This window comes from Marmota monax, unplaced genomic scaffold (genome assembly GCF_021218885.2).
Source record: "Marmota monax isolate L192 unplaced genomic scaffold, Marmota_monax_Labrador192_F-V1.1 WCK01_AAM20220418_F8-fsc00001, whole genome shotgun sequence".
NCBI lineage: Eukaryota > Metazoa > Chordata > Mammalia > Rodentia > Sciuridae > Marmota > Marmota monax.
In genome coordinates this window covers 49758207-49776544 of record NW_026693777.1, presented here as the reverse complement: position 1 = coordinate 49776544, position 18338 = coordinate 49758207, and the positions used below count along the sequence as shown (strand labels likewise).

Sequence of the window (18338 nt, the reverse complement as noted above, 5' to 3'; positions counted from 1 at the left end):
TAGTGGCTCCATGAATATAAGCTTTTAAATCTACATACATGCAGTACTTCACCAATATGCTGAAGCAATTTAAAATATTTCAAAAAACTGTAAGGATCTAAAATAAAATAACTCATTTCAAAGCATATCTTGATTCCAGTTATTTTTGAAACATACACACACACACACACACAAGCCAGATGTGGTAGCACACGCCTGTAATCCCTACTACAGAAGGCTGAGGCAGGAGGATGCCAAGTATGAGGACAGCTTCAGCAACTTAGCAAGACTCTGTCTCAAAATAAAATAATAAAGAGTTGGAGTGTGGTTCAGTAAGAGTGCTCCCCTGGGTTCAATCCCAAGTACCTTAAGAAAAAAAAGAAAAGAAAAAGAAAAACACATAAAGCACCTGGTCTTTGGCATGGGGAGTTTATGCTAGGCTGTAGCATCATACTGTAATTCTTTCAGAGATCTACAAATCCAGGAAGTCGACTCCAGGTGTGCACTTCAAAGGCAATAAAATGTTTAAGGTGTAATTTCTGTGTATTGTACCAGGATGCAATCACTTTTCAGTCAATATTTTTAATTCTGATTCTACAATTTTAATGTGCTTCTAAAAACAAAACTAAGTTCTATATTATCATACTAACTGCCAGAAACTTACAAATGATATCTGATTTGATCCCCATGGCCACTATCTAAGATAAGTATTATTATCCCTTTTAAATAATATAAAGAGCTCAACCTGGGAATCCTAGGAGATTCCAATGTTGTATAGTCTGACCTTTGAAGAAATTCTTTCCATTGTAACATAGTACTCAAATTACAACTGGATATGCCATGGTTTTCCCCCAGGCATGAGTTGGTTTAGGCACTTTTTTTAGGATTTGCCTATTGGAATCACAAATGAGGATTTTTTTTCCCTAATAAATTGTACGTAGGGAATATCATGTATTTCCTGCTAGAATAAGATTAAACTAAGTAATGCTATGGTGAAATAAAGGTTTTAGGTTTTTTTGACCAGTGAGAAGGTTCTCTTCTGATCTCAGAAACTAAGTCCCTTTTTCTCCATATTTTTATTGGTGCATTATAATTATACATAATAATGGGCTTCATTGTTACATATTTGTGCATGTACAAGATATAATCATATAATTTGGCCAATATTGTTCCCAAGTGTTTCCCCTTTCCTTCTCTCCTCCCTTCCTCTCTAGTCCCTTTCCTCTACTTGTCTCCCTTCAGTTTTCATGAGATCCCTGCCACCTCCTCCCCACCACAGATCTTTCTTTTCCTTTAACCTCTCTAGCTTTCACATCAGAGAAAACATATGACCCTTGACTTTCCGAGTTTGATTTATTTCACTTAAGATAAGCATGGTCCCTTTAAAACAAGGCAGCCTGTAGCTAGATGGGACCCGCTCCTTCAACTTCAAAAGGACTTTTATTTTTTCCTCTGGTGGGATAAAGTGGGCCCTGGGTTAGTTAAAATGCTAAAGGTAGTGAGTAACCAAAAAAACTCAATTCAACTAGGCTTAGAAAATAGAGGAAATTTATTCATTCATCTAAAGTGCCCAGAGGTAGAGACACCAGGCAGGCTGCAACCTGGTCACTCAGTACCCAATCCCCAATTTACGCTTCCTCTTTCACATACCACAGCTTCACTTCAGCCTGTCTGGCACCCCTACTGGTTTTAAGATATCAGCTACTCTCTGTTGTGATCACACTTCCTTGTTCAAGTCCACTAGGAAAGAGTGGGTATCTTTCACTGATAATTCTCAGCAAGTCTCAGTATTTTCTTAGACTGAATAGGCTTAAATCCACTGGTCAGGAGATGAAATGTACTGGCATACAGATTAGCTAACTTCTTAACCACACTCATGTTTAAACCAAAAGCAAGAACTACTGGCAGAGGTGAAGAGGAGGTGGATGGGAAAGGACTATCAGTGTCTCCAAAGATACTTTAAAAAGGAAGAAAACTCAGAATGTGTTGACAACTCTTCTTCCTGACTGCAAGCAGACGGTCTTAACAGTGCCATGCAGTCCAGTATATTGCTACCTCAAAACTCTCATGTTTAAAAGTATTGTTGACCCTTGAAGAAGGAAAGAAAATCAAGAAGGTATTTGGAATCACAAATGAAGATTTTTTTCCCCTACTAAATTATATGCAGGGAATATCATGTATTTCCTGCTAGAATAAGATTAAACTATGCAATGCTATGGTGAAATAAAGGTTTTAGGTTTCTTGACCAATGAAAAGGTTCTCTTCTGATCTCAGAATAAAAGGCAACCCTAAGAAAATGCCTAAACCAATTCATGCCTGGGGGAAAACCATGGCATATCCAGTTGTGATTTGAGTACTATGTTACAATAGAAAGAATTTTTTTAAAGGTCAGAATATACAGCATTGGAATCTCTTAGGATTCCCAGGTTGAACTCTTTATATTATTTAAAAGGGATAATAATACCTATCTCACATAGTGGCCATAGGGATCAAAACAGATATCATTTGTAAAAGTTTCTGGCAGATAGTATGATGAGAATATAGTAACTGTTGAAGATTTTAAAAGCTGCCTAAATTCATAGTTTAAGATCTGTCTCTATTTTGGATATCATGCTCACATACAAGAGGAAGTCTGAGTGTGGCTGGGTGCAGTGTCACACGCCTGTAATTCCAGCAGCTCAGGAAGCTGAAGCAGGAGGATTGTGAGTTTGAAGCCAGCCTTAGCAATGGCAAAATGCTAAGCAACCCAGTGTGGCTTAGTGGTCAAGTGCCCCTGAGTTCAATCCCTGGTACAAAAAAAAAAAAAAGTGGAAGTCTGATTATAGATATTATACTTCCTGGTAAGTGTAAAGTGAAGATGCAAAATCATGTGAGTAGAATATTATATTGCCTTTTACTCCTCTGATCTCTCTCTCTCTCTCTCTCTCTCTCTCTCTCTCTCTCTCTCTCTCTCTCTCTTTCTCTCTCTCTCTCTCTCTTTTCACTCTGATCACTCTTGAAACAGCCTTCTGTGTGTGGACATTGACACACTCTTTCAAAGGGCAGGGGCACCCGTGTACATAGGGAATTTTCACTGGAATTGCAACCCTAGTCCCCGACAGGTAATAAATCACATCTATAATGTGGGCCGTGTTAACTTAAGTCAATGAGTGATGGAAAATGTGTAAGAAAAACACAGAAGGATTCCCTAATTTTAACAAATGTGAAAAAATACATACCAATATGCATATGTGTTTAAGAGAGATCAGTGGACATTTTAAGAAGTCTGTACTTCACCATTTTTATTTTGTTTGCACTTCTTTGGTCATTATGTTTGTTGCAAATATTGTAGCTGCAAATCTGATAAGTACCCTGTTTAGGCTAACTTGTTGCCCCAAAAGAAACCATAGTTCTGAATTTGCTCTACTATTAACAAGATTATTTATATTAATTATATCATCTCTTAATTCATAGGCATCAGGATTGCTTAACAATCTCAAATATGGTAGTAATGAAAAAGACTGTTACGTGAGTATGGATTGCATTTACCATTGGTCAATGCTTCTAATCATGCTACCTTAGACTAAAAAAACCAATAGACATTTAGATTTCAGACTTTTTAGAAGTGGTTAACAAATAGCAAGTGAATATGTTCCATATGGACCAATATCTCATTGTATTCTCTCTTAAATATTTAACCACTGTTATTCAAAATATCATGTGGATTAATGAATGTTCTAAAGCAACTTAAAAATGTTTTTCTACATTCTACAAACATGAAGAATTTATAACAAGAAAGTTCATTGATTTTTTTTCTTTTTTTTTTTTTTTTTGTGGTGCTGAGGATGGAACCCAGGGCCTTGTGCGTGCAAGGCAAGCACTCTACCAACTGAGCTATATCCCTAGCCCATGATTCTTGAATTTATATTGGTGCAGTAGAACTAATCACAAATCACATTCAAAATGTATTTTTAGAGCATTAGTGACACAGAAAATTTGATCCCAAACATAAAACTTTTTTTTCAAGGTCCTTCTCAAAAATATGACAAACTCCACAAAGTTCCAAATGTCTGAAGTTTATAAGGACATAATTGTCTGAACTCACAATAGTGATAACAACAGTAGATTCTATTAAGCATTTACTAGAGTTTAGGTCCTATGCTAATCATTTTGCAAAAAGGATTTATTTAGTCTTCAAAATCAGTAACATAAACAGGATAAATTTCTCCCATTTTATCAGAAGAGGACCAGAGAGGCTCAGAGAGGTTAACTCGCACAAATCTACAAGTTGTAAATGGTGAAGTTAAGATTTGAACCCAGGCCATCCACTTTCAAAGCCCAGACCCACCACGGCTCTATGGTAAAGCTTAGACTGCCAATAACTTATGGATTTCATCTTTTTTACGTGAAGTTTATTTCTTTTAAAACATGTTGAGTTTTAATTTTTAAAATACTTCTCGTTTTATTATGTCATATCATAACTTTATATTAAGAAGTGAAGAAATGAAGTGTGATGAATCAATATCTAGTATCACTGACTGTATTTCATTTTTTTCCTGTGATGGGAGGATGGCACAACAGTATTTGGGCTATGGTATAGTAGGATAGTATGTGTGTGGTATAAATGAGAAAAATCTTGGTAATATAATTTAAATCTCCTTGGATTCAGTTCTGGAAAGAAATACTAATGGCAATGAACAATAGAAGGAGGCTCGATGACAAGTCTAAGAAAATCTTAAGTTGAGTTTATAGCTTGGAGTTTCAGACCCTTAGAGGAAAAATATCCAGATTAAAATGATGAATGCATCTTTTCAATTCTCAGTTTTTTCCTTGTTGCTGCCTACCACAGGCTCTTTATTAGAACAATATTTCTAGGCTAAAGATTAAAAAAAAACAAAACAGAACAGCTAGATGGTAGTGTTTTTTTGAAACTAAATTCCGTCTGCTTCAGATATGTAGAAGATTTTTGTTAGCTGAGACTTTCAGAAAATTACCAAAATAGCTGCTATTTTTTTCCCTGACAACTTCAAATTGACCCAATCTGCTTTCTTCAAGTTCTATATTAGTTCTCAGTATTTTAAGATAAATATTTAGCAGTTGTCAGTCTTTCAGTGCAAAAGATATTCACTGTGGTTTTTACTGTCCTAGTGTTCATGTTATTGAAAAAGAAAAGATCAGCCAAAAGACAGAGGAAAATGCTATCAAATAGACACTCTAAAACAAGCATCAGGGCAGAGACAACTCTTGATTGGGACTTTTGATTTTGGTGGTTCTTCTGTGACAGAATCCACTTAGCAAACATATAGATCTGGATATGGAAAGATTAGGTAACAAAGATGTTCTTTTCTCTGACTTGAATCAGCAATACCATCTCTGCCACAAAATGTGTCTTGGTTTGAAGACATGTTTTTATGAGCCAGGTACAGTGATGCATGCCTATAATCCCAGCAACCAGGGACGCTGAGGCAGGAGGATGACAAGTTAGAGGTCAACTGGTCAACTTGGGCAACTTGGTGAGAACTTGTCTCAAAGTAAAAAATAAAAAGGGCTGGGAATGTAGCTTAGTGGTAGAGCACCCCTGAGGTCAATTCCTAGTTTAAAAAAAAAAGTTTTTAAAGATATGATTTACTTAAATAGAAAACAGTAAATAAAAGCATCACATCTTTGTATAACTAGACCAGTTTGAGAAATTATATGTTTAGTAGCAGTAAAATATTCACTGGCTTAAGAATTTTAATAACTTGGTAAAAAAAACTATTCTATTTATTATTTGTAATGTTTGGAGAATAAAAACAGGCTGATAATTCTTTCACAACTCTAACACATATGCAATAGGACACTTTTTAAGATTGGAACCCAATGAGGTACTGAAGAAAGCATTCACTTCTCTCACACTTGAGGTCACAAATTTTTGCAAGTCAAAAATGTTGGGCATGCCAAAAACATCATGCTGCACACTACCAAATAAAAGAACACTGTTATTCTTACAAGGAAAGGTTTGACAAGACAGGAAATAGGCAGGGTCAGAGAAGTTTACTTAATACCGAGACTTATTTAACCATCATGAAGCCAAAATACAATGACAGTTAAAAAAATAAACAAATAGCTGTTACACAAAACAAAACCCCAGGATACATGGTCTCTACTGGAAATGATTATTAGATTTTTAGCAAATACAGGAAGTGGATAACCCCAGAGAACTCTCACAAAATTTCTAGAGACCTTCGTTTATGTTTGTCACATAACATTTCACAGAGATAATTAGGATTAAAACAGTTTTAATTGTAGGTAGAAATTTGAACAAAGAAGAAGTGATCTTAAAATGTTGCAAATGACTTCATTAAAGGGCAAGCATTTTAAGACACATTCTGCTAAAAATGAGGGAGGAGGAAGAAAAAAGAAAATGGAAGATAGGAAAAATCTAGCTGTTCATTACAATTTTCCATTTTTGTTTAAACACAGCAGGAGGGCAAAGTTGCTGGCTTCTCTTCATCCTTACAGATGCCAGGAGGGATTATGCAAACCCTACAACCACCCAAATCTTATTTAAAGTTATAATCATTGTTCTCATCTAATGACGTTTGCCTGCTTTCACTCAAATATTGTTGCATCTTGTTTTCTGCCAGTTTGGACCCACTGGGAGTCGTAGATTTATAATTGCAGATAAACCATTTTAAAAAAAAATCACGACCTTTATAAAAAAGCAGACATCAAGTGACATCTAGTGGATGTCTAGATATTATTTTCTAAGGTCTCTGGGTAGCAATGTTTTCAATATATTGTCTTAAAATTACTTATAATTTTTGTTTCTCACTTGAAGCCTCTCTTTGCCTAAGACAGAAAAACATCTGATAGAAGACTATCTCATAAAGATACAAAGGTTGTCATTCTCTTTTCTACAAGAAAAAAAAATTATTTCCATTAGAATATGAATAATAATTCTCAAAATAAATCATCCTGGGACTAACAGTTCTCTCCCTCTCAGGCTACATGCTGCAACAAAGGTCACAGTCTATTCAACACTGGATGTTTTGGGGCAATTATCCACCATGTAGATGGGTTTTAAGAAAGATGGCACTTCGATTCACAAATTATCTGTCTATAAACTTCAATAACATTATGAATTTGACAAATCTATGTATAGTTCAATTATTGTCACCTATTTGCTCCCCTACTCCCATCCCAGAAGGTAATAGGTGAATTATGCAAGTATGTAAGTCTGCTTTGATAATTTTTGCTGGTTTCACCATAGGTTGTTAAACAACAGAGCTACACAGAAATCAGTTGAAAACTTAATTGGGATTGGAACTGCTTAACAACTTGTCTGCTTTAATGATTTAGTGTTTCTGAAAGACTTCCTAAAGAATAAATGCCTTTCATGGATGTCTAGAGACTGCATTTGTGAAAGAGACACAAAGGGAAGTTATTGACTGAGAAATTGAAAGATGGTGTTTAAATTTAGTATTTTCTTTCCTTTCAAGGAAACTTGGAATATGCAACTGTAACCCAAATGCCAGCTGTCTGACTGTCCCCAGCCTTCTAGTCTTCTAGAGTCACTCTTTTTAATAACACACACACACACACACACACACACACACTCCTGTATAAGCTTTCATCCAACTTCCTGTAGAAAAACTAGCAACGCCTCTCTCCCTCCCCTTCTCCTAATCATTTCAAGGATTCTCAGGAGCTCTGCTCACTCAACTCAGCTTTGGATGAGTTTCATTCTATTGTCTTTTCTTCATTCACTTTGGCTTCATGCAGACTTTTTTCTTTTAGTTCCCTCCAAAGTACCACTGACACAAAAGTACAGCAGTGACTTGACTGAAGCTCAGGAAACAAGAGGGAAGAACGACCCAGATGGCTCAGCAATAGATTACAGTGCAGCGTGTGAAGCAGTATAGTGCCTGGGATTTGCTTCAAAATAATTCACTGATGGTTTTGGGTGGGAAAGTAGGTGGGGATCCAGAAGGAACAAATAGCTGTAAGGTGACAATTGTTGAAGCTGAGGGATGGGTACATGGCTTTCATTACACTACTCATTCCAATTTTATATATACTTGGAATTTCCATAGTAAAAAATAAAAATAAAAAAAAATTGAAAGAAAAAGTTCCTTGGAGAATCTTGCTGCAGGAAATTTCTTCCTGGACCCTTTCTCACACTGTGAATCTCTTGTATCTCCCTGTGTCTCCTTCTCAGGCTGCCCAGGCCCTTTATCTGGGACCGAACTCTAATGCTTGGTAGCCCATCAAAATGGCTTGCTGAGTCCCTAAAAATTAAAAACAACAACAACAACAAAGAAAAAAAAAAAAAAACAGTTTTCGTCCTAATAGGAATTCTATCTGATTTGGAAAATATCTTCTTCAGGTAAAAGTAATACAATTAGCATCATACCTGGCTTATATGGCATTTAAAATGTTAGCTGTCTGCTGGGTGTGCTCCAGTAATTCCAGTAATTTAGGAGGTTAAGGCAAGTTCAAGGCCAGCCTCACCAACTCAGGGAGACCCTCAGCTACTTAGGGAGACCCTAAAAAATCAAAAAGAACTGGGAGGTAACTCGATGATAAAGAAGCCCTGGGTTAAATTCTCAGTAAGGGCAGGAGGAGAGGTCTTCTCTCTTTCTCCTACTACTTGTATTTAATTACCAACAATTGATTCTTTAAAAAATGGAGATAGATGATTTTTATCCAAAGTTTAAAAGATTATAATCTATGCCCACAAATAGGTTTTGGGGAGTAAGATAGAGTAAAATGTGGCAAAGGTGGAGAACATGAGGAATTGCTAGGTTTGGTGGCTTCCACAGTCTGAAGACAGCAGGGGCCTCTGGGTTTCAACTCCTCAGTGGTGTTTCTCCTAGGCCCTGCAGAGAGATTTCTTTACCACCACAACCAAGGATAAGGACTTAAATCCTTTAGAACAAAGAAATTAACTTTTGATGCCCATGCATTGGTTCAGGACTTGTAAACTCATGGATTTGACAAATCACAAGCAGAAACAATTGTAGCAGCATTAACCAAATGTCAGCCTGAATACTATCTATAAGGAGATGGTCACTGACGCTCAACAGGAAATAACAGTACAACAGCTAGTGGCTCTTTTGGATTCTGTCAGGAAAGACATGGTCAACCTAAAGAAAAATGAATCTGCAAATCTGAGAGCAGAGCACGAAAAAATAAAAATTTAATTAGACCAAGTTAAACAACAACTAATAAATAAAACCAGTAAAATCAGAACAGATAATAAATTGGACATCAAACTAGAAAGGAACAGGGTAACAGATGTTTGCAGATCAAGAAAAGCAACTTATGGAAGCAACCACAGAATTTACCTGAAAGGATACTCAAACCATAAGTGTTATTTCAGAAACCAGTAATAAAATTGACACTGAAATTGCCCCCTTTAAAACACTGATGGAGTCAAACTTGAGACACAGATTGTTATCTTGCAGACTGTGTTCACTTGCCTGGCAATAGCATTGGGATTTTTAAAGTACTACTAATGAGCCTGCTGTTGCTGCTGTTGGCTTTGTAGAACACTATACTAAGTTTTCTTTGAACATTTTCAGTTGTAGCAGAAATGTACTAAAAACTTATTCAAAGTATATATGCACTAAAGAGAAGTGTTCTAAGTATTTTATCTTTATTTTGTGTTGTATTTTATGTTGAAAAGCTGTCATCCAAAACCTTATTTGAGATAGAAGGGTATTTTGACCTTATCCTTTTAAGAGTTCATAGAAACTGAACTAAAGTTGTCTTGTATTTGCTTGAAGAACTTTGTAAATCAAATAGAATTTTGTTGTCTGTGCTGCAAATTTGAAAACTATTCCCTAGCCTACATGCTTACTGGATTTAACTCTCCTGGTTACTGCAGTTAAATTTTTATATAAAAGATTATTATAACAAAAAATGTGGCAATGGTGATTGTTCTGCCTGTTAAATAAAATATATTCAATGCAGACATTATGCTGTACTTGAATAAAACTATCTTTAAAAATTAACCAGTCCCCCACCCCCATACCCCTCTGCCTGTATTAGCCAACTGACTAAGCAACTTTCACAGCTCCAATTAATCTGAACTCCCAGAACTGCCCTCAGGAGAAAGACAAAGGTGCAGTGGGTGGAGCCCACAGGATTAACCAGCCTTGGCCCAACAATTCCAGCATCAACTGGCCACTCTCCTTTAATTTGTCTACTTTGGCCTAGAGAACACAGGCTTTGCTTAGTGCAGTTCTGAAGTCAGCTGAGGTTAATGTTCAAACTCCCCAAAAGATGTGCTTATAGAGAGGGGGAGTGAAGATTTTGCAAGGCAAACAATTTTGTTTCAAAATATGTGTAGGGAAGTAAAAACTCATTCTGGATTACTATGTTAACAATACTAAAGTGGAAATTGTGTGTGTCATCCCCTGTTCCCATTCCCAAGAGGGAGGAGAGAAATTCAGAAATTTGGGGGTGGAGAGGGAGAATAAGCTATGGCTTCTGCAGCCTCTTGCCAGATGCCTCTGAGCAAGGGACTTGGAAAAGTGGACACGTTACCATTGGCATGCGCCATTGTCCCCAAACACATGTGAGACAATGTCAGCACTTACTTCTGGCTCTATACAGAAAAAAACTCTTCCTCTTTCTGCCAACACCATTTTCCCTCCCACTCACCCCCGAGACTGACACAGTTTCCATTCCAAGGAGCCGGGTAATGATTCCAAGGAGACTGGGTAACATATTCCAGAGAAAGAGCTGGCGGACAGCGTGAGACCGGTACAGGGATCAGTTTAGGCTGAGATGAATTAGGCAATATTCTTAACTTGGCCTTTGAAGTTTTTATTGCCTTATCATCAAACAGCTTCTCTTCTTTGGCTATATATTGATTTTCCTGACTATGAAAAAGTGTTTCATCTTTTCTATGATAATCAAATGCAGTCTCAGTTAACAGGCACCTTCCTTTTTCTGAAATGTATTACTCCACTATTACAAAATTATCCTATACTCCCCATTTGATAGGACCCTCATACAACATTAGTTTTTTTTTTTTTTCTAATATTTTTCTATCATCTCCATTCCAGATCTTTCCTTTTCACACATGTAATGCAGGGGATTATGTCTTTATTTGCCTCTGCTCTTGTCAAAGTATACTTTCTCGAGGCTGGAGTTGTGGCTCAGCGGTAGAGCGCTCACCTAGCATGTGCGAGGCCCTGGGTTCGATCCTCAGCACCACATAAAAATAAATAAATAAAATAAAGGTATTGTGTCCAACTGCAACTAAAAAATAAAAATTTTTTGTAAAAGTATATTTTATGTGAGTTTCCTGCCATTTGATTTATGCTACTATTTGTTAAAACATCACCTCTGGGCCGGGGGTATAGCTCAGTTGGTAGAGTGCTTGCCTTGCATGCACAAGGCCCAGCGCGCTGTACACACACACACACACACACACACACACTTAAAAAAAAAAACCACTTCTGAAATTGCCAGCTTTTCTAATATGCCAAAAAATATATGCATGTCTTGTCAACTAAAAAGTTAAGCCATTATAAATCCCACAGAGGTTTCAGAATGAGGCATAGTTGGGATTTTTATTCTCCTTTAAGTATAATGCCTTGAATATTTTGTCAATTTGCACTCTAACCCTTGGTATATTAGAAAATAGCCACAAAAAGTCACTTTCCTATGTATTTGCACAGTATGCGATACAAAGGCCAACCTTGCATTTGGTTCAGCATTCATCTCAGTGGAAAGTGGGGTTAACATTTGTCACAGGTGGGGAGCAGCTTTAGACCCAGAATAAGAAATCCCAGGGACTAGTCCTACAACTGTTGTGGTTTGGTTGGCATCATAGCTTCCCTTTGCCTCAGGGAATTCATTTCAGTCTAACCATGTCTTGAGTCATCCTAGACAGGTTCATCCATTACTTGGGCTTTGCAGCTGCTTGGTGTCATTCCCATCCACTTTTCCTTTGCTGTCCTCTGCTCCTTTCCTGTGTTGGTGATGGTGTTAGCTCGTTATCAGGCATAGCTTTAGTACCAATATTCCTGGAGCTCAGCTCTGGTGATTTTCTTCATCCAAACCTCTGTCATGCCTGGCCATTATTTCCTGGGAAGTTTGGACCCTGGGAATGCTCATCAAAAGGTCCTTTATAAATCTTTGGTTTTGCTTTTTTCTGAATGTCCTGTGTCCCTTTGTATTTTCATAGCATATTTCATGATACACAGATGTTGTCTTACTGTCCTACTACATGTTAATCTTCCTAAGGATAATTACTACTATTTAGTCACTAAATTATTCTTTGTCATGCACTAACATACTTTATATCCACCTCTAGATTTTCTAATAATGTAGACATTATTGTCTTTATTTTTCAGATGGAAAGAGAGATTCAGAAGAAATTAAATGTCCTCCAGATCATACGGCTAGGATGTGCCTCACTTTCATCATCTAGAAAAACACTAAATTGAATGAGTGACGATGCTAGCACTTGCCTAGCAACTATAAACATGAATGAATGATGCTTTTATCCCCTGAATACAGCCTCCTCACTTTTGATATCTGCCACCAGGTGGCAGTAGTTTGCCATGGTCATCTGGTCTTTCATAAGATTCATGAGTGTTGGAAGGGACCCCAGAGATTATCTGACATATTTTCCTTATTCTGTTTACAAAAAAAGAAAAAGAAAAAAAAAATAAGATGTGTAAAAGTAGAACTTGGATGTAAAACATCCAAAGTTAAAGGTGCCTTGTCTGGGCTGGGGTTGTGGCTCAGCGACAGAGTGCTTGTCTCGCATATGTGAGACACTGGGTTCAATCTTCAGCACCACATAAAAATAAATAAACCAAATAAAGATATTGTGCCCATGTATAACTAAAAAAAAAAAAAAAGTGTCTTGTCGATCTATCTGATTTTTTCTTCAAAATAATTTAATTATAATTTTCCCACATATTTTTAATATTGAATGTATCACTAAATAAATGCAATCAGTTTTAAAAGATATTGTATTACAGAATTTTAATGCTTCTTAAACCAAGTTATATATTTTTCATGTTTAAAAAACTTAGAAAACAGATAAGGCAAAAAGGAAAAAATTACAAGCAATTTCAATGGACAAAGATAATCATCATTTTGGTATGTATACTCCAAGAAATTTATTTACTTATTTGTAAATCCCATTTTTAAAATTCGGATCAAACCAAGATATATACAATAATTTGCTAATCTCTATAATCTTGGGCTGGGGTTCTGGCTTAGCACTAGAGTGCTCGCCTAGCACGTGCGAGGGCCTGGGTTTAATCCTCAACACCACATTAAAATAAATAAATAAATGTATAAAAAAAATTTTTAAAAAAGCTCTATAATCTCCTTTCACAGTTACTAGTCTTTTTCTTTATGAGACCTCCTTTTTAAATTCTTCCAATTTAGCCATTTTCAATAGCTAATAAAGAAATTCACCTTTTATATATACTGTTTATTATATACTTTTTGAGGGAATTCCCCCAGTAAAAATTTCAGTTTCATACTTTTATTTTTTCATTTTCAGTAAAAAAAAAGAGCAATATCAAAACATTGACTATATAACCCACCTTCAAATAACGAAGTCTCTTTTCACAAAAGGCTTTTTCTTTTCACTTTTGAAAATTGAATTTTTCCCCCTCATGTCTCTTCTTAGGATAATGATGTTTTCAACTAAAAGGATCAGGTTAATTATTTTTTTAAATATGTATTTTATATTAATATACAGGAGAGAACTTTAAATGCCCGATCAAGGATTATGTTACTTATTAGAACAATCACATGCCTGTTAGTGTGGATTTTTTTTATATTCAGAGATGCTCTCTGATATAAAGGTTACTAACATTATAAGTGAATTTTGGTGCCTGTGACTTTTACCCTCTGTAACCTGCAGTTCTAGTAAGTGATTTAGTCAGCTTTTATGTCACTGGAACCAAAAGAGTTAACAAAAACAATTAGAGAAGGAAAAGTTTATTTGGGGCTCATGGTTTCTGAGGCCTCAAGATGAGGCAGAACATCATGGAAGAAAGTGGTTCAGGACCTCACACCAGGAAGCAAAAAGAGCTCTGCTAACCAAGAATGAAATATATACCCCCAAAGAACATCCCAAACAACCCACCTTCTCTAGCCAACACCTTACATGCCTGCATTACCAACCAATTAATCCCTATCAGTGGATTAATGTATTGATAAGTTAAGGCTCTCATAACCCAATCATTTCATCTCTAAACTTTCTTGTATTGTCTCTCATAAGATTTTGGGGAATACCTCAAATCTAAACCATAACACTGACAGTCTACTGCCACTTTCCGAAAGGTATTCAATAGAGGGAAGTGGTAGACTGTGAAAAAGTTGGGTGGCACAGATAGATAGCACCACTACTGATCATCTTCTACCAGGAAGCACTGATGGAGATTAAGATGTAGGGGAAGGTTAAATAAGAAAATAGATGATTTGGGGATAGTCAATAGACACTAGAGGATTGGGGTAACAGCCCTACTGAGAATGCTCAACAGTACGTACTACTCAACTCATGTAATTATTGCTAGTTATGTCCGTGGCTCATTTACTCCAAACTTGGATGTACTCAACACTCCCAGTGCCTATACAGCTCAGCCCTCCAGCCTTCTACCATTTCTCCATTGAAAAAATACACAGAGAAATGGGAAATAACATTGAAATAATGATCTTCTGCTAGGTGGTATGGAGGTGGGCCATGTAACAGAACAACTGTGTAGGTAAAGTGCTATGAAACCCATAACTTAAGCCTGGGCACCCCCTACCTACCCAGACTGTTTAAGTACTGTGTGTCTTCTGCAAATAGCCACTAAGGTAAATTAATTGGTAGAGCTATAATTAATTTGCAGAAGACTTCCTGATTCTTTTCTGATGTATATAGCACCAAGGATAGTAATGGACAGTGGGCATCATTAGTGAGGAAGAAATGTTAAGAGGAAAACTGCTTTTTTCTGAGAAGTTACTGATAAAATGGTTGTTGCTATTCAACTTCTAGTTAATCTGGAAATCATAATGTACAGCTCTACAAATGAAAATGCTTCCTTTTGGTCATGAGTTGAGAGGTGAAGTGACTGGGTTACAAGACCATTAACTCAATCAGTGTATTAATCCCCTAATAGGGATTAACTGGGTGGTGACTGTAGGCATGTAGGGTGTGGCTGGAGAAAATGGGTCATTGGGGCATGCCTATGGGCTCTCTGGTAGGCAGAGCTCTCTGGGCTTCCTAGTGCTATGTGCTGGGATGCTTTCCTCTGACCCACTCTGGCCATGACATTCTGCCTCATCTTGGGTCCAGAGCAGTGGAGTTGGCCATCTATGAACTGAGACCAAATAAACTTTTCCTCCTCTAAAATTGTTCTCATCAGGCGTTTTTTGTACAACAGTGAGAAAGCCCTAGTTTCATTTCTAGTAGGGAGGAAGAACTTGCCTTTAGAAAAGATGATTTCTCTCATCTACCTGATACCAACTTAATCTAACCGACTGAGATAATGCAGAACCCAATGAGTTCAGAAACCAAGCTTTATTAGTTTAAGGCTTTTACCTTCTAGAAAACCAGTTCAGACCATAGAAAGACCCTAACCCAAAGTGTAATGGATAATAAATTAATAATAGATGTCATAAATTCACCATAACCTTATAGTGGTGAGAAAATCTTTTAACATTAGTTGTTCTGTTTGTCCTTTACATTTTGAACTTGACAGTGCTTGGAATTATGGTGGAGATTACATCTATTTTGAGATAACACTGAAGTTACTACTTTAGAACTTATTTTCTTTTTTACTCTTTATTTATAACTGTAAATGCCCATGTTAAAGAAGTTTTTTTTCAACTCAATAACCTAATCTTCCACCTTACGAAATTGGAAAAAAAAAAAAAAAAAAAAGAGCAAACTAAACCAAACTAAATAGAAGGAAGGAAATGCTAGACTGGAAGTAAATGAAGTATAGAAAAGCAGAAAAATCAAAACCAACTTCTAGTTCTTAAAAATGTCAATGAAATCAATAAAAATCTTTGGCTAGCCTGACCACAAATAATACCCAAATTACTAAAATCAGGAATTAAAGAAGACCATCACTACTGACTTTATAGAAATATAATACCATAATAACTGTACCTCAACAAGTTAAGATAACCTGGATGGAATGGAACAATTCCTTTGTAACTCTAAACAAGGGTTAGGGTTGAAGCTCAGTGGTACAGCATGTGCTTAGCATGCACAAGACCTCCAGTTCAATCAGAAAGGAAGAAAATCTAAGGACAACAATATGAAAGAAAGCAATAAATTGAAAAAAAAAAAAAAACTTCCAAAACAAAACAAATTCCCACAGACCTAGGTGGTTTCACCAGTAAATTCTACCAAACTTTTAACTAATTAGACTTTAAAAAACCTTTTAAAAATAGGACATTTCCATCGCATCCTATGAGACTTTATGCCAAATTCAAAGAAATCACAAGAAAAGAAAAATATTATTCATTATATCTACAGCGGGTAGAATCATGTCCTCCCCTGCAAAGGATACATTCAAGCCCTAATCACTAGTACTTATGGACATGTCCTTATTCAGAAATAAGGTCTTTGCAGATGTAATCAAGTTAATATATTAGATTAGGGAAAAGGGAACTCAGAGACAGGGAAGATGCCTTGTAAAGATGAAGGAGGGATTAGAGTCTACTAGTCAAGGAATGCCATGGTTGTCAGCTACCACCAGAAACTAGGAAGAAGCAAGAATGATTCTTCCCCTAGAGCCTTAGGAAGGAGCAAAATCCTTCCAGCAACTTGATTTTTGTCCTTTTGGTCTCTAGATCTGAGAAAATAAACTTCTGTTGTTTTAAGCCACTCAGTGTGTGGTAATTTGTTATGGTAGACCTAGCAAACCAACACAATCTCCCTTATGAATATCGTTGCAAAAATTTCCACCCAGATACTGGCAAACTGAATCTGGCAAAATATAAAAAGGATTAAGCACCTTGACTAAGTGGGAATTTTCCCCTGAAATACAAGTTTGGTTCAATCTAAGAAAATCAAGCAATGATATTATCATATTGACAGAATAAAGAACAGAAAACACATGATCATCTTGACAGACACAGAAAAAACATTTGACAAAAAACACTGGACAAAAAACATTTGACAAAAAAACACTCTTCCATTGACAAAAGCTATTTACAAATTAGGAATAGAAAGAAACTTTCTTTACCCGATGAAAAGCTATGTATGAAAAATCTAGAGCTAACATCATATTTAGTGTTTCAACAGTAAGTTGAAGTTCAACATTAAGTTTTTACCCTTAGCCAGTTGCAGTGGCACATACCTGTAATCCCAGCAGCTTGGGAGGCTGAGGCAGGAACATTCCAAGTTCAAAGCCATTCTCAACAATTTAGCGAGGCCCTAAGCAATTTAGTAAGACCTTGTTTCAAAATAAAAAATTCAAAAAGGGCTGAGGATATGACTCAGTGGAAAGCACTTCTGCATTCAATCAGTACTAAAAAGGACAAAAATGTTTACCCACTTAGCTCAGGACCAACACAAGGATATTAGCTCTTGACACTTCCACTCAACACTATAGTAGAGGTTCTGATCAGGTCAATTAAGCAAGGAAAAAAATGAAAAGTATTCCAATTGTAAAGATATTTAAAAAATATATATAGTTGGTACACTAAAAACTATAAATAGCTAAACATCACTGTTTTTTAAATGGAAAAGCAATTCATGTTCATCCTATGTTGGAGGATTTAATATTATTTATATGACAATATTACCCAAACTGATCTAAAGATTCAATAACCTACTAAAATCCTAGTCATTTTTTGAAAAACTGACAAATTGATTCTAGAATTTATATGGAAATGCAAGTGACCTAGAGAATCAAAACAATCTTGAAAGAGACCAGTCTTTGAGGACTCCTTCTTCCCGATTTCAAAACTTAATACAAAGCTATAATAATCAAGACAATATGCTACTGGTGTAAGTAAAAACATAAAGATCAATGGAATAGATCTGAGAATACAGAAATAAGCCTAAGCTTATATTTATGGTCAACTGATTTTCAATCAGTACTCTAAGACAATTAAATGAGGAATGAACAGTCTTTTCAATAAATGAGGCTGGAATATTAGACATCCACATGGAAAAGAATTAAGTTGTGTCTCTTACCTCACACCATATACACAAGTCAAAAATGGATCAAAACTCTAAATAAAAGGGCTAAGGGTTGGAGTGGCTCAGTGGTAGAGCGCTTGTCTAGCACATGTGAGGCCCTGGGTTCAATTCTCAGCATCATATAAAAAATAAATGAATAAAATAAAGCTATGAAAAAGTTACCTCATTAAAAAAAAACTTTGAACATAATGAAAAAGTAGGTGTTAAC

General features: G+C 36.2%; 1 pseudogene; it reads left to right on the top strand.

The window, feature by feature from the left end:
• Window positions 1-8900: 8900 nt before the first annotated feature.
• LOC124104135 (coiled-coil domain-containing protein 90B, mitochondrial-like) lies at window positions 8901-9458 on the top strand (annotated as a pseudogene).
• The last annotated feature ends 8880 nt before the right edge of the window (window positions 9459-18338 follow it).